Here is a 16,108-nt window from a genome sequence, read left to right as displayed (position 1 = left end):
TTATGACTTCTGCAGACAACAAGAGCTCCAGGGTGTCTATTTGTCAGCCTGTGACCCAGGACAACTGCACACATCAAACTGAGAATGTCCTAATGTCATACACACACACACACACACACACACACACACACACACACACACACATATTCCTCCCCCTGCTTAGTCTTTTTGTCATTGTCCCATCCCCAGTTTCTATAAAATAACTTCTTGGAAATTCAGGTTCTGGGAGGCTAGGGAGGTACTGAAGACAAGTTGGTGGGATATGATATGAGAATTAAAATTCTCATAGTAAAATTAAATATCAAATATGAGAATTAAAACTGTCATTGATTCTTGTGCTTGGTCCATAAGCAAGTGAACTAAGGTCTATTTGGAATTAATACTCAGAAACCCTTAAAGTGTGCCCAGCTTTATTTTATGTACCTGTGGATTGAGTTAACACAACATTAGCAGTTAAATACTATATAGTTCACTCATTCATCCTTTTGTTCATTCATCCAATAATTATATTCTGAATGCCTACTTTGTGCTAGCTCTCTGCTCCACTGGAGTAGGGCAGGGGACAGTGGTATGCCATAGCAGGGAAGAGACAGGTTCCTGTCCTCAAGCAGTTTACTAGGAACCTGGTGTATGCAAGATTCTAGATTACTAGTGTGTCCAAGAATGCACAGCTAGTTCAAGAACTTATCTCCTGAAACATGTTAACAGCAACAATAATAGCTAATATTTAGTGAACATTTTCTCTATGCCAGAAACCATTAGGTTCTTTATCTTTTTCATTTTATTACTTTTTAAAATTCAAACAATGCATATAAATAGTTTAAAAATTCACATAATACTATAAGGCTTCTTATAAAACTCAGCGGCCACTATTTTTAAAACCACCTGATCAGTTGCTATACTATTTGTCTCCTTATTTAACTAATAACATGTTTATAATTTCCTATTTTTTGCAGTTTTAGATACTTGTCTTTGGTTTCCAATTTGGAAGATAAAGAATTAGATCTCTTACATACCACAACACTAAACACCTCTCTCCCTGGTTCTGCTATATCAATATCCAGTGTTTACGTTTTTACATATGATGTATTCTTTATGGCTGAGCCACATAGTATTCTATTGTGACACTTTTGTCCTTCTCTCCTTTTTTCATTTTGTTGTGTGTTTCTGGAGATAAAAATTGCCCTCCATTTTTATTTGTTCCATGTAACTGTCACAAATACATCCCCAGACTTTCTTCCATGGAGCAAAACTCTGCTTATTATTGTCAACTATATCAAGTAAACCATTGGTTAAAGGAATACATGGAATTATTCATAATTTGATCTTCAAACACATTTTGTCTTTCCATTTCTTCTCCGTCCTTCCTTGGTAAATCTATCCTGGTGTCGAGGAATTCAAAACGACCCCACGGGCACAGTGAGCTATGCATTTATATGATGGTTGGGGAGCAGGTGGAGGAGGATTGGTCTTGGTCAAATTATAAACTTGTTGAAGTTCAAACTCAGATGTCCTCCTGGAGCCTCTGTCTCCCGCGCCAGTCTTAATGCTTTCCAAGCTGGCTGCACTGCAGTGTCCTTGGACCTTGTCCTTAGCATCATCCTGGAATTCTCTTCTCCTCTCCCCTATGTTGGATCTCATGCTTCCTAGATCTTTTTTTCCTGGCTGACTCCCTCACTTTGATGGAGGATGGCTTCCAACAGTGTTCTGTGTAAGGCTGTCTGGTAGGCAATATTTTGGTATCTTGAGTGTCTAAAAATATCTTTATCTCCTCATACACTTTACTGATAGTTTAGAGTGGTACAGGATTGTGGAAACCATATTTGCTCTGGGGTTTGAAGATATTATTCTAATGCCTTGCAGTGTTGACTGTTGTTTTTAAGCCTAATGTCATTCTAATTCCTCATCCTTTTTAGATAACTTTTTATTCCTCTGTTGCAGATAACTGGGACTTTCTCTGTGTCAATATTCTTAGAAGAATTATCTCACTCAGTCCTCATACCAGTGCTAGGAAACAGGTACTATTATTGCCATCTTCTTAAAGATGAAGATGTTAGACATGCTGTTAGACACGGGTGACTATCACCCAGCAAGTAGGTAAGATGGGTGAGACTTCAACCTGGGCCAGTCCTGACTCCAGGACCTGCACTCTGTATTAGGATGCCCTGAAGACTCTCCATGAAATTCAGGTTTAGCACCATGCTTTGTCTAAGGCCATTTTAGTTCATGAATACCCTCCCCTGGGTCCAAATCTACTGCTGGGGCAGTTCTCATAGCCCAGTCAATGCCTGGTTTACCTCATCCCTCTCCCAACTACTCTGCCATCTCAGCATTCAATGCTGCCAACAGCATGGTGACCACGATATTCCTGGAAAATGACTTCATTCAGAACCTGCATTTTCCATCTACTAGCAAGTTTTCTTTTCAAACATCTGATACTTGAAAATGCAGGTGTCTTGCTCATATTATTTTCCTTGAGTTACATGTGTATCCCATATTTTTGCCACATTCTTTAAGGGGACCTTATTTACTTTTCAGTGATTTGTTGCCTTTTCCTTGGCTCTAGATTATACTCTTTCAAAAATTTGTCCAATGTTCAAACTACTTTTCTAAGATGATTTTTTAAAAAGTTTCTCTTTGCTTTACTCCTGGGAAATAACCTTTGCTAAGGAAATAACCTTTACTTCTTGACTTCAGAAGTATTCATATATAAGTACATGTAGAAGAAAAGAGTGCCACCATTAAGAAGTGTAAAAAGCAGGGGACCTGAAGTCAGTGGGTTCTCATTTTAGTCCTGGATCTACCAGCTATTTGTCATTGACCTTGGGTAATTCATCCAACCTCTCTGAATTTTAGCCTCCTTGTCTCAACAGTGGGTTAATTACTCCTATCCTCCCTGCTGTTATGAAAGTCACAAGGACAAATAAAAAATAGGTGGGGAAACATTCTGTAATTCTACACAGTCTTTGTTAAACTGTCATTCATTTACAATTGTCAAAATTTTGACCACATCCATATTAAAACTACATGATTTAGTATTTAGTAAATATCTTTTCTTTTACTTAAATAAATTTATTCAAAAACAGAAAGGAAATAAGAGATAGGGGAACTGTAGGAGGGACCATGGCCCAGAGAGAAAGAATTACTCAATGTATATATGCTCAATGTACACAAGGCTGGAATGAATCCCTGGCTTTGGGACCAGTTCTCCAGTGTATTAGATAAAAAAAGTAGGCAGGTAGAATGAGAAAGGGAAAGAAAGACCTGAGGCAGTGGGTTGACCCATTGAAAGAAATCTAACCTGAAAGCGAAGATTTAGATAGGAAGGGATAGAGCCTGAGAGGTGGGGTGTCTGTGTCTTACGGCTAAGTGGTAGGATGAAGCACTGTTGATAGGAAGGGGCTGTAACCAAGGAAGAAGAGCTAGGGGTTTAGGAAAAGGGGTAGTTTAAGTAGGTCATATAAGGGTCAGGGTTGAGCAATCAGGGGAACTTCAGGGGATATAAGGTTGGTTCAGAAATGACAGGGTTTGAGAGAGTTAAGGAAACAGATCTGTTGAAGGTGGTGAGGGATGTTGAGTAGGACTTGAGGGATGAAGTTACCATGGTGATACTGCAGCAGGTAAGTCAGGGTGCCTGTTTGTAAGGGGGCAGGTTATTGAGAAGTGATGATGGAATATGTATCCTCATCATTTTAAGCAGCAGGGATGCCCATGAGCAAGTACTAAGCAGTCAATGTATCACACCTGTCCTACTTAAAATTGTTCTATATGTTGTAGACTACCAAATGGGTATGTATCATGCTCTGGATACACTGCCTTAAAGCATTTCACAAATACTTGGAATTATTCATAATTTTATCTTTGAACACATTTTGTCTTTCCACTTATTCTCCATCCTTCCTTGGTAAGTCTACCCTGGTGTCGAGGAACTCAAACTGACCCCAAGGGCACAGTGAGCTATGCATTTATGTGATGGTTGGGGAGCAGGTGGAGGAGGATTGGTCTTGGTCAAATTACAAACTTGTTGAAGTTCAAACTCAGAACACCTTTTAATAGCTGGTAAATGTAAACCCTTCCCCCATTTGATTTTTCATTTGACCTTTCTCAAAGAATGAAAAGTTCTTGTTCTTGCAACTTTGGCTTAGATAGGAGAAGGTTTGAAATACATGCAGTGGAAACAGTGACCTCACAAACTATTTCGAGACTTGCCCTAAAATTGGAAATCTGGGAGATAGCTTAGGGCTCCATCTTGCTGGATTCCTCCACTGGAAAGCTGAGGACAAAAGAGGATTAAGTGTCTTAATCATTATCTTAGAACTGGGATTTCATGGCTGGGAGGCCCACGCCAGCAGTTCTGCATGAGCCCAGATAGCAGCAGCTGTAAGCCTGACTTATACATCCTTAGCCAGAGCAGGGTCATTTAAAAGGACATTGGTCATGGCTGATTTTGAGCAGTTGTATCAACAAGGGGAAACGATGAGAAAATGATTTAAGAAGGAAAAAGCTCCACTTCTGGGACCCTCCCTATTTTCTCCTCCCTTCCTTTCCTTTTTTCTCCCAAGGCCAAGATTTAAATTTAAGTTGTGTTCCTGTGCAGAATTCTGTAAATTCCTGTTTATTTAATAGAAAACTAGCCACTGTGTTTTTGAGGATCTGTGATCAGCATTTGGACTGAGGGGATAAGATTTTGAGGCTAGAGGGGAGGTCAGAAGTCATCTAATTCTGTCTCCTTACTTTGAAATGAGACGCTTACAGGCCAGAGAGGTGAAATGATGTGTCCAAGGTCACCCAAATGCTTAGTAGCAGGATCAGGGCTGGATTGCAGCTCCCTGCCTCCATCTGTTATAAATCCTCTTGGACAGGCTTCGTGGCAAGCTACCAGGGAAGCTTATTGGAAAGCACTTAAGAACGTTAGGCCGTCTGCAGATGTGATTTTAAAGGTTATTTATTTGTTTTACTGCAGATCACGACTTCCCCTCCATCCGTCTTCTTGTTCCAGGGCCAAATTCTGCCCTTTGATGTTCTTTGTGGCATTCTCATTGCCTGTGGCCTGAATCAGAAGCAGGGCTTGACCCAAAGCTACTGGGGCCTTTGTTCACTCTCAGAGGACTTCCCTCACCCCAGGAGGCTCTGAAAAGTCAGTTGTATTAGAGTTACTTCCTACACAAGAGGTGTCCTGCTGTGTCTGTGTCACAGAATCTTTGAGCTGGAAGAGACCTCTAAGGTCATTAGTCCAACCCCCGACCCAGTTCAGGCATGTCTTTCAAAAATTTCCTGGCATATGGTCACACAGCCTTATGGCTGGGGGTTACCTTGGAAACCAAAAACATCTTGGTTTCTTTTTGTAGGTAAAGAAGCTGAGATTCAAAAAGGTGAAGTGATGCATCTCCATGCAGGTAGAGGAGCTGCCACTATAATTCTGGTTTCTGACCTGAGTCTGTAGCTTTGTCTACTGTGTCATCCTACCCTTGATCAAATACTTCCAAGAATTTTCTAGGAATCATCCAATTATTTATGTGTTAATCATTATTAATTCACTCAGCCCTTATTTTATTCAGTACTAATAGTTACAGGCAAATAGTGCAGCAAAAGGAAAAGTCCCTCATTGAAGAGTCTTTATTCCTTAAAGATAATTAGTCTTTTGGAGGTTGTAGTAGTTTCCTAATGCTGTGGTAGCAGATTATCACAGGCTTGGGTTAAGACAACAGCGATTTTTTATCTATGGTTCTGGGGATCAGAAGTCTGAAATGAGTCTCACTGGACTATAATCAAGGTGTGCTGAGGAGCTATGTTCTTTCTGGAGGCTCTAGGACAGAATCTCCTGCCTTGCTCTTTCTAGCTTTTAGAAGCTGCCTGCACTCATCAGCTCATGGCATGATCCCTTCCTCTCCCTTCAAGTGCATTGTTCTTTAACTATGCCTCCCTCATCTCTGACTCTCTCTTGCTTCACCCTTTGCCTTATAAACCTCTTGTGATTACATTCAGTCACTTGGATAAACCAGAATAATGTACCCATCTTAAGATCCATAATTGAATCATATCTGCAAATTCCATTTTGCATGTAAGGTAACATAGTCACAGATTCTTGGGACTGAGATATGGCCATCTTTGGAGGGTCATTATTCTGCCTATCACAGAGGTCATAGGCAAAGCAGTCTTTGTTTTATTTCTATAATATGGGTTGTTCTCCCCCGACCCCCCTTCTGGCTTTTTTTCCCCTATCTTTGTTTTCACAGTTTGAATATTATATGTATACATTGTGTGTGAGTGTGTGTTGTATTTATCTTGTTTTACATTCTCTAAGCTTCTTGGATCTGTGGTTTGGGATCCTTCATTAGGTGGAAAGTTCTCATGCATGATCTTTTCAAATATTGCTTCTGCTCACTCCCTCCCTTTTCCTTCTGAGATCCCAATGATATGTATGTTAGGCTCTTGATATTATACTATAACTCTTGAATGACCCAGTTTTCCTACTCTTTTTTCCTTTGTGTTTTAGATTGTAGAATTTATATTTATTTACCTTCAAGTTTTTTAATTCTTCAGCTGCATCAAGTCTACTAGTGAACTCATCAAAGGCATCCTTCATCCCTTACAGTGTTTTTTATCTCTAACATTTCCATTTGAGTCTTTCTTAAAATCTCCATCTCTCTGATGAAATTAGGCATTTGATCATGCATTTCATGGATATTTTCCTCTAGAGTCTTTAGCATCTTAATTAGTTGTCTGAAATTCCCTGACTGACATTTTTAAACATTTGTCTCACTTCTAAGTCTGGCTCTATTGATTGCTTTGATTTTTGACAGGGTGTTGTTTTATCTTGTTTCTTTGTATGCTTCCAAATACGACAATAGAGACAGGTAAGTACATTTTATGCCTGGAAATGAGTATGCCTTTTCTTTCCTCAGCCTTTCAGGGAGGAAGGGTGCTGGATTGAGTCAACCAGGTCAGAAATTGAGCTCAGTTTGACATTTATTGTTGCTATACTTACCCTCTCTGCATCATAGGCTTCAAGTTCTAGTGTTACCTTCTGTTTAGGGTGGACAATGGTTTTCAAGATAGTTTGCCCAAGATCTGCTTCAACTTTCAGCTTCAGGTCTTTTTCTTTTCTGAATCTTTGAGATGATTTCTTTATATTCTTTTGTTTTCTCTTAGCAATAAACTGCTTCTGGTTGGTGAGGAGGGCAGAGGGTGTTCCCTGCTGTTCTGATTGAATCTTAGTCATAGGCAGATATTGTGATTTCCAGTCTTGGGACAGAAGACTTCTCCATAATCCTGCCCTTCCCTAAGTAGTAAGAGACCTATTGATCTGGGTCCAGGATGTATTCTGGTACTTCTTCCAGATGGAAGTACTTTTCTGTGTTACTTACCAGCTGCAGTGAACCTTCACCATTTCACCACTGAAGGGCAACTTTGCCAACAGTTTGTTGCCCTTTCCCTATAAACTTAATGCTTTTATTCTATAGGATAGAGGTAGAGTAGAAGGATCCAGGTAGGGCTTCATGCCTTTCCCATAGTGGCTGCTGGTCCACTATCGGAGGGCTTTGCGATGAGGGAGACTTTCTTGAGATTCTCATCCTCCCTCCAATCATTCTTGTGAGCACCTTAAGAGGTCTGTTATCTGTTGAAAACAACAACTAGGTGGAAATTACCATGTGTCTGCAGGGCCAGGGATTCTATTTTCTCACATTAGCCCAAACTTGGGCTTCAGCAATTTGGTGGAAATTTTAGCTGGATTCTTTTTTAAGAAAATTTTAAAGATTTTATTTATTTATTTTATTTTATTGTATTTTCCTATTACCATTTAGCCCCCTTATACTCCCTTTGCCCCTTGCCTCCACAATCACCACACTGTTGTCCATGTCCATCAGTCTTTTTTCCTTTTTGCTCAATCCCTCCACCCCCTAACCTCTCCCCTACCTTAGCTCTCTATCTATGAGTCTGTCTCTATTTTGCTTGTTTGTTCAGTTTGTTCATTAGATTCCACATATGAGTGAAATAACATGGTATTTGTCTTTCTCTGGCTGGCTTATTTCCTTAGCATACTATTCTCCAGGTTCACCTATATTGTTGCAAAGGTTAAAAATTTCTTCTTTTTAATGGCTGAGTAGTATTCCATTGTGTAAATGTCCATAGTTGTTTTATCTACTCATCTACTGATGAATACTTGGTCTGCTTCCATATCTTGGTGATTGTAAATAACGCTGCAATGAACATAGGGGTGCTTATGTTCTTTCGAATTAGTGTTTTGGGTTCCTTCAGATATATTCCTAGAAGTAGGATAGCTGGGACAAAGGGCAGATCCATTTTTAATTTTTTGAGGTATCTCCATACTGCTTTCCACAATGGCTGTACCAGGCTACATTCCTGCCAACAGTTTCCCTTTCTCCACCAGCTCTGGTGGTTTGTTGATTTATTGATGATAGCCATTCTGACAGGTTTGAGATGATATCTGACTGTGGTTTTAATCTGCATTTCTCTGATGATTAGTGACATTGAGAATCTTTTCATATGTCTATTGGCCATCTGTATATCTTCTTCAGATAAGTGTTCATTCATATCTTTTGCCCATTTTTTAATTGGGTTGTTTGGTTTTTTGGTGTTTCAGTTTTGAAAGTTCTTTATAAATTTTGGACATAAATGTCGTAATGGATGTATTGGTGAACATGATCTCCCATTCTGTGGGTTGTCTTTATATTTTGTTGATGTTTTCTTTTGCTGGGCAAAAGCCTTTTAGTTTCATGTAGTCCCATTTATTTATTTTTTTCTTTTGTTTCCCTTGCCTAAGAAAATAAGATATATCTGATAAAATATTGCTACAAGCAATGTTAGAGATTTTGCTGTCTATGTTTTCTTCTAGGATTTTTATGGTTTTGGCTTTAACATTCAAGTCTTCAATCCATTTTGAATTTATTTTTGTGTGTGGTATAAGAAGGAAGTCTAGTTTAATTTTTCTGCACATATCTGTTCAATTTTCCCAACACTATTTATTGAATAAACTAACTTTAGCCCATTGTATGTGCTTGCTTCCTCTGTCAAATATTAATTGACTGTAAAGGTGTGGATTTATATTTGGGCACTCTCTCCTGTTGCACTGATCTATGTGTCTGTTTTTATGCCAGTACCAGGCTGTTTTGATTACTATGGCCTTCTAGTATAGTTTGATATTAGGTAATGTGATTCCTCCAACTTTGTTCTTCTTTCTCAGGATTGCTTGCTATTGCTATGTGGGACCTTTTATAGTTTCATATAAATTTTTGAAATATTTGTTATAGTTCTGTGAAATATGTCATTGGAATCTTATTTATTTTTTTAGAGAGAGGGGGATGGACGGAGAAAGGGAGGAAGAGAAACATCAATGTGCTAGAGAAACATGGATCAGTTGCCTTTCACATGCTCCCAACTAGGGACCTGGCCTGCAACCCAGCATGTGCCCTAACTGGGAATCAAATCAGTGAACTTTTGGTTTGCAGTCAGTACTCAACCCACTGAGCCGCACCAGCCAGGGGAGCTAGATTCTCATTAACAGCTTTTATGGCTCCCAGTGGCACCTGCCTTAAGTAAGCAAGTGTTTGTGTCCTGGCTCTTCTTGAAGGCATCCGTGTTTCCTTTGATTTAGGGTGAGTTGGTTGTCCTATGACTTCAGTTCTCTGATTGGTTCAATAAAGTTGTGAATTTGCAGATTGTTCAGGATTGTGTTGGTAGTACCTGTGGCAGAGCCACTCTTTCCCGCTTCCCAAACCCAAAGTAGGAGACAAAAGAGTTTTGCACGTTCTCCTTGATGGAATCACAGATGCTAAGTGAGAGTTTTCCACTGGGCTTTCTCTGTCATCCATGGAATTTAATCAATCAGCACCTTTGGGTATCTGGGACTCCCAAATCTTACCTTCAAACAGCTCACAGTCAATAAGAGGGTAAATGCAAGAGACGTTTTTTAAATAGTAAGTAAGTGTTAACTAAGATACAAATCTATGCTAGGAAAAAAAGGGGGTAGATGGGGTAGAGCCCCGTTAAGAGACAGAGGAGATTTCCTAGTAGAGATGAGAGCTGTGTTAGTTCTGAAAATCATTTTCCTAGTATAGAAAACCATGTGGGTTTTCTGATCAGAAAGAGGGAATGATCTGAGTCACAGAATTAGCATACTTTATGCATGAACAAAATGAAATGTAGTTCAATGTTGTGTCCCGCTCGCTGACTCTGTTAACACTTGAGTGGAAGGACAGTTGGGCACCCTCCCTTCCCCAGCCCTGGCATATACATTCATATGTTTGTATAAATTAAATAACATAGCATATTCTGAAAGATTTAATAACTGCTTAATAATATCATGATGCCTAATAATGAACTTTCCTTGTTGTTGAACATGTTTTATTTTCATTTATTTTGATTTTATTATAAATATCACATGCAGTGTGTGTTTTTTTCCATTTCTTTTGGATTATTTCATCAAATATACATTCATGTGAGGGGAATTTCTAGATAAAGTTTACTAAAATTTCCAAGGCTTTGATATATTTACTAAATTGCTTTTCTAAGTGGTGGTTTTCAATACTTACTTCCCTATTAGTTTGTGAAAGTGCCTGTCTCATCACATCCTCATAGCCATTATGTATGTATTTGCATTAAAAAATAAACTTGGCTAATTTAATACATACAAAAATGGCATGTCATTAATTTCAAAAGTTTGCATTAATTGGAATATGTGTAGGTCTGACAACTTAAAATGTTTCTATTAATCATTTTGCTTCCTCTTTTGTGAATTCTTCTTTCATGCCCTTTGTCCATTTACATATTGGAGTGTCTGATTTTTGGCTTCTCTCTTGAAGTTTGAGGTTATGTTACCCTAATTATTGGCTCTAAATATTGTGAGATCTACCTTGAGAGTGAGAGAAGTGGTACCCAAATCAAACTGCTGAAAACTGCCTTTGGAGGTTTTTACATTCTACTTGAAAATAAAATTGGAGGTTTTCTATTCTATTAAAAAATAGAATAGAAATTTTGATTCAGTCACCCTGGGGCCAGGCTCAGGAATCTGTGTAAAAATTCTAGAAGATTCTGCTATAACCACCTACTTTGGGAACTCTCTCTCTTGTGTTCCAAACCCTAGTTGCCCTCCTTGGTTGCCACATTGTGCCTCTTAGGTTCTGCTCTCCACCTGGGACTGAGCTGGGTGAAGACTGCATTCCAGAGGATGAGCCTGGCCAACACAGAATGCTGGCTTTTCAGTGGGCCTGGGTTTAAATCCCAATATTGGCGATCATTAAGCTGTGAACCTTGGTCACACTTGACTGATTTTCATTTTCTTCATTTTCAATGGGAAGAATAATATTATCTATGATTACTACTTTACTACTAGCCAGTTAAGAGATTTTTATAATGGTCCTGGGATAATATAATAAGGGTCTGAAAGAAGAAAGAAAAGATGGATCTAAGAGACATTAAGATAGAAGACTTGAAAGGTTATACTTTAATCACTTAGTCTTATTGAATGCTAATGGTGGCAGTTACTATGAGAAACATTTGCAGTATATTATTTCATCTGATCTTCACACTGACTTTGAAATGGGTACATTGGCCATTTTACAAGTGACAAAACTGAAATTCAAAAGGTTAACTGACTTGTCTAGTCTGACATAACTGGGAGAATGGCATTATTATCATTTACTAGCATGAGGAAGAGTCTAGGAATTGTAAGTTTGGCGGTGAGGATCAGGTGCTGAATTTCATACATGGTAAGTTTGAGATATCCTTTAAATGCCAAGTGGAGGTATTAAAGAAGACACTTGCATCTATAACTGTGGAGTTTGGGGGAGAGGTCTGGCTAGAAATATAAACTTGGAAGTCATCAGAATGTAGGTCAATGCAATGGCAAAGAATGCATTCCAAGCACGTGGTGAGTACAGATGTAAAAGAGAAGGAGTCCAAGCTCAAGCTCCATACCTGGTGTTAAGAGGCCAGGAAGATTAGGAACAACTGGCAAAGGGGATTGAAAAGAAATGGTGAGTGAGGGAAAAAGAAAGCCAGATAGGGTGGCATTTTGGGAGGCAAGAGAGAAAAATATCTACTTGATTAAGTTTTCGACAAATAAATAAATGACACATTTAGGCAGCATTCAAATACAGATCTCTGTGACCCAAGAGCTTAAACATTTTCATCTATTATACCAGGGGTCAATGTTTTAAAGGAACAGATAGTAAATGTTTAAGACTTTGTCGGTCAACAAGCACAATCTAGACTATTATGTAGGTGCTTATGTAACTATTGTGCAGGGGCTAATGTAAGCCATGAAGAGGAAGGTGGGCTGGGTGAAAAAAGGGAAGGGATTAAGAAAAAAACTCTCATAGACAGACAACAGTATGGTGATTACCAGAGGTATGGGGGGTGTAGGAACAGGTAGGAGAGGATAATGAGGGCATAAATGGTGATGGAAGGGAACTTGACTTGGGCTGGTGAACACACAATACACTATACAGATGATGTATTATGAAATTGTACACCTGAAACCTATATAATTTTATTAACCAATGTCACCCCCAATAAGTTCAATAAAACTAAAAATAAATAAATATATAAGTGAATGAATAAAAATGTAAAAACCATTCTTAACTCAAGGGCCACAAAACCAAACAAAACCAAAACAGGCTGTTGCCCCTCCCCCTCCCCCAACCGGCACCGTTTGCTGACCTCTGCACTATACTACATCATTCCCTTTAATTCTAGAAATATTTATTACCAAGATGATAACACTCAGGCAATATCATGTTAATCAGCTATCTCAATCTCACATAAAACTCTACAATAAATCTTTTCATCAGTACGGTGGTTTAACATTTCTTCTTTATATGAAGGCGGCCTGCATCTAATCCAGCAATTTTATTCTTCCCAAGACACTACTTCTTGTTCCATTTTGCTTAGCTACATAGTTTGTGAAGAAACAGAGCAGGAAAGCAAGCACAGAATTTGTGGGAGTGTGTTTATCATAGATTGTAGCTTCTAAAGTAGGTTTTCTGGTCTCAGAGTGTAAAGAAAAAAGGGGTATTTCCCTCCCTTCTTTTTTCTCTGAATGTCAAAATAGAATCTACGTACTGAAACCTCCGTGAAAGCACAGATATTTCCCCTGGGGTCACAGCAAGGGGTACCATTATGATCCATTACTCTAGCACATGAACTCCACCCACAGAAGTACTGTTTTTCGAAAGACAAGGTTTAAACTTAGTAACACTGACTTCTGTTTTTCTTAACTTGCTTTCTACCAAAAATCAGTGCAATGACCTAAAATCATTTATTGCAATCTCTCTTCTCTTCTCCCCTGACTTCTAGTTTCACTCTCTGTATCCCTCTCCCACCCCCCTCAATCCCAGAACCTTGGAATCTGTTCCCAAGGGAAGTTTCCCTGACCCCCAAGCTATTTGTGTCCTCAGTGCTACTCACCTCTAAACTATACTAGAGGACAAAGAGACTCACTGGGGAAAAAACAAAAAAACAAAAAAACACCAGCACACATTTCTCACTCAGCTCTCAAGACATGTGTCTTTGCAGATATTTCCAATCAATCATGAAGTGATTGCTACTAGAAATTCTTTCAAAGGTCAACCTGCCTTCTTGAAACTGTTCTTATGTCAAAAAACGGTTTAATGATCATAACCACCTTTGCTGAGTGACCTCTGAATATAGAGGGTGATCAAAGGAATTAAACCCCTGGACTCAGGCTTCAGGTCAGCCCCATCCACGTGGGTCTGCGTTTTCTCCTGCTCTGTTGTAGCTATCCATGCCCATGAGATGCTCTTTCTCCATTCCCCTGCGTGCTGTTGGCTTGTGGATGCTACAAGGTCTGGGGGTGATGGTGGATGCACAGAGCTTCCTCAATGATCAGTCACTATTCTCAGGAAATCCATCATTTCTTTCTTCCTGGTTCTAGAATGTTCCTTTTGTGCAGACCTCCCTATGTCCAATTCAACTGAGATCTGTCTTGAATCCTTTGTGACTCAAGTAAAATGCTTTGCAAACTATGAGACCTGTAAATTTGTAATTTTCCTTCATCAGAATTCAGAACAGTGCCTAGCACAAGGTAAATAATCAGCAAATATGTCTTAAGTTACATTAAGTAGGTAGCCTATTAACTTTGTCTGGTAGATAGATTAGGAAGGGGCAAGAAAGAAGTGGGAAGGCCGATTTAAAGGCCTATACTATAGACTTTTGAGCAGAAGATAAATGTCTGTCGACCCACTAAATGATACCAGTGGAGCTTAGCTTGGTGTGATGTCTGCGGGATTGAAGCAGAAAGAGATGTCTCTGAGAAATATGGTAGAGAAAAGAAAGGTCAAGTAGAAGCTGGCTTGAATGGAAGAAGATCACAGAAGGAGTCAACATGAACTCCAGATCATTGACCTGGAGACTGGCAACTAAACAATTTGTTAAAGAGAGAACCATCTGTGGGTGAAAAGACATGGGTTCTGGGCTTGCTTCTCTCTCTTCTGTGATATTGAGGAAGCTAATTAATCTTCTTGGCTCCAATGGTCCCATCTGCAAAATAGATACTACCATACTCTGTGTGGAGTTGTGAGAATCACTATTATTATTGTTCTTTTGCATAACACCAACTCCCTTTGGAACACACACAACTCAAGGTCTGACAAATATGGAAATTCTTTGCAAACAGGCAAACTGAGAGGTAAGGGGATTTTAATGGGAGGGGAGAAGAGCCATTCCCAGGAACTCGGAATTCACAAAGTATGTAACAGGCTTGTCCCAGAGGGACCCGAGGGCTGCTAACATGCACAAAAGAGCACTGTCTTCTCAGAATCTGCTTGTAATCTTTGCACAGGCTCATATGTCACTTTAAAGGGTTAACAGGAAACTAGATGTCATCTTGTCAGCCTTCCTGATCTCTTCCAGCTGGAAGTAATCCTGTGCAGCTCTGAGCAGTCCTGACCCTCCATCCGTTCTAGTGTTGCAGCACAGTTTCCCCTCGACCTCAGATCCTGGGTATTCATGCAAATTGCTTATCTCCTTTCTAGAAGGTAAGCAACTCAGAGGCAGGAGCCATGGCTTGGTTACTGATAAATTGTTCAGTTCTGCCAGCATGTCTTGTAATAGTAGTAATTCATTAACTGCTTGTTGAGTAGATAGATAGGTGGAGGACAGACTTGGACGAAGAGATGTCAACAAAGCATCAGATTCATTCAGTACCGAATTTGAGGCCCTGGGACAGAGCCTGGCACGTGGTAGATGATCAAGATACACCTGCTCATGCAACAGACAGAAAGATGTCCAGCGCCCACCAATTTTTTTCTCACTGATTCTCTAGAACCTAGCATAGGCCCTGGCACTTAGCGGACTCTTAAGAAATAGTTGTTGACTGACTCACTATGGGAACTGCATAGAAGGAGATGTCAGCAAAGTGGTTTCACTTAATATATTCCCCTCCAAAAGAGAGTAACACTAGGGTGAGTATACATCATGTGCTTTTCCCTGAACCTCCAGTCTGTGGTCTAGGACTGGACAAACTATAGCCATTGGGTCAAATCCAGTCCACTGTTACCTGCTTTTGTAAATAAAGTTTTATTAGAACATAGTCATGCCTATTTGTTCATAAACTGTCTCACACAAGAGTTGCAGTGGAGATTGTAAACACTGCAATGCAGATAATGTTTACTATCTTGCTCTTTATAAAAATAGTCTTCCAACCCCTGCTATAGAACACTGGTTACTATAACCCAGAGAATGACATCTCCATGAACTGCTGCTGGCCCGCCAGCTAATAGTAAATGGCTTATGTTTTTGAGTCTTTACTATGAGAGGAAAGGTCCTAAAGTTCTCCCTTCTTGGGAGCAATGGCAGTTTCCAGTTGCATTTCCCCTTTTTCTTCCCACCTGTGCTCTCAATTCTCCACCACAGTCAGGTACAGCGTTCTGAACAACAATCATGTCTGTTCCTCCTATGCAGGTTTTTCTTTTAGAAAAAAATAGATTCTTGATTCCAAACCAAGGATAATTCTCAATTCATGTAGAATCCTGACCTAGGACATATAAGCTTATAAAATATGACATGAAAAAAAGATGACCTCTTCATTTTTTAAAGATGTTTATTTATTTATTTTTAGAGAGTGGAA

The sequence above is a fragment of the Pteronotus mesoamericanus genome, unplaced genomic scaffold, assembly GCF_021234165.1.
Source record: "Pteronotus mesoamericanus isolate MK-2021 breed Mesoamerican mustached bat unplaced genomic scaffold, CSHL_Meso_final scaffold_174, whole genome shotgun sequence".
Lineage (NCBI taxonomy): Eukaryota > Metazoa > Chordata > Mammalia > Chiroptera > Mormoopidae > Pteronotus > Pteronotus mesoamericanus.
Note: the sequence above shows the minus strand (reverse complement) of the source record.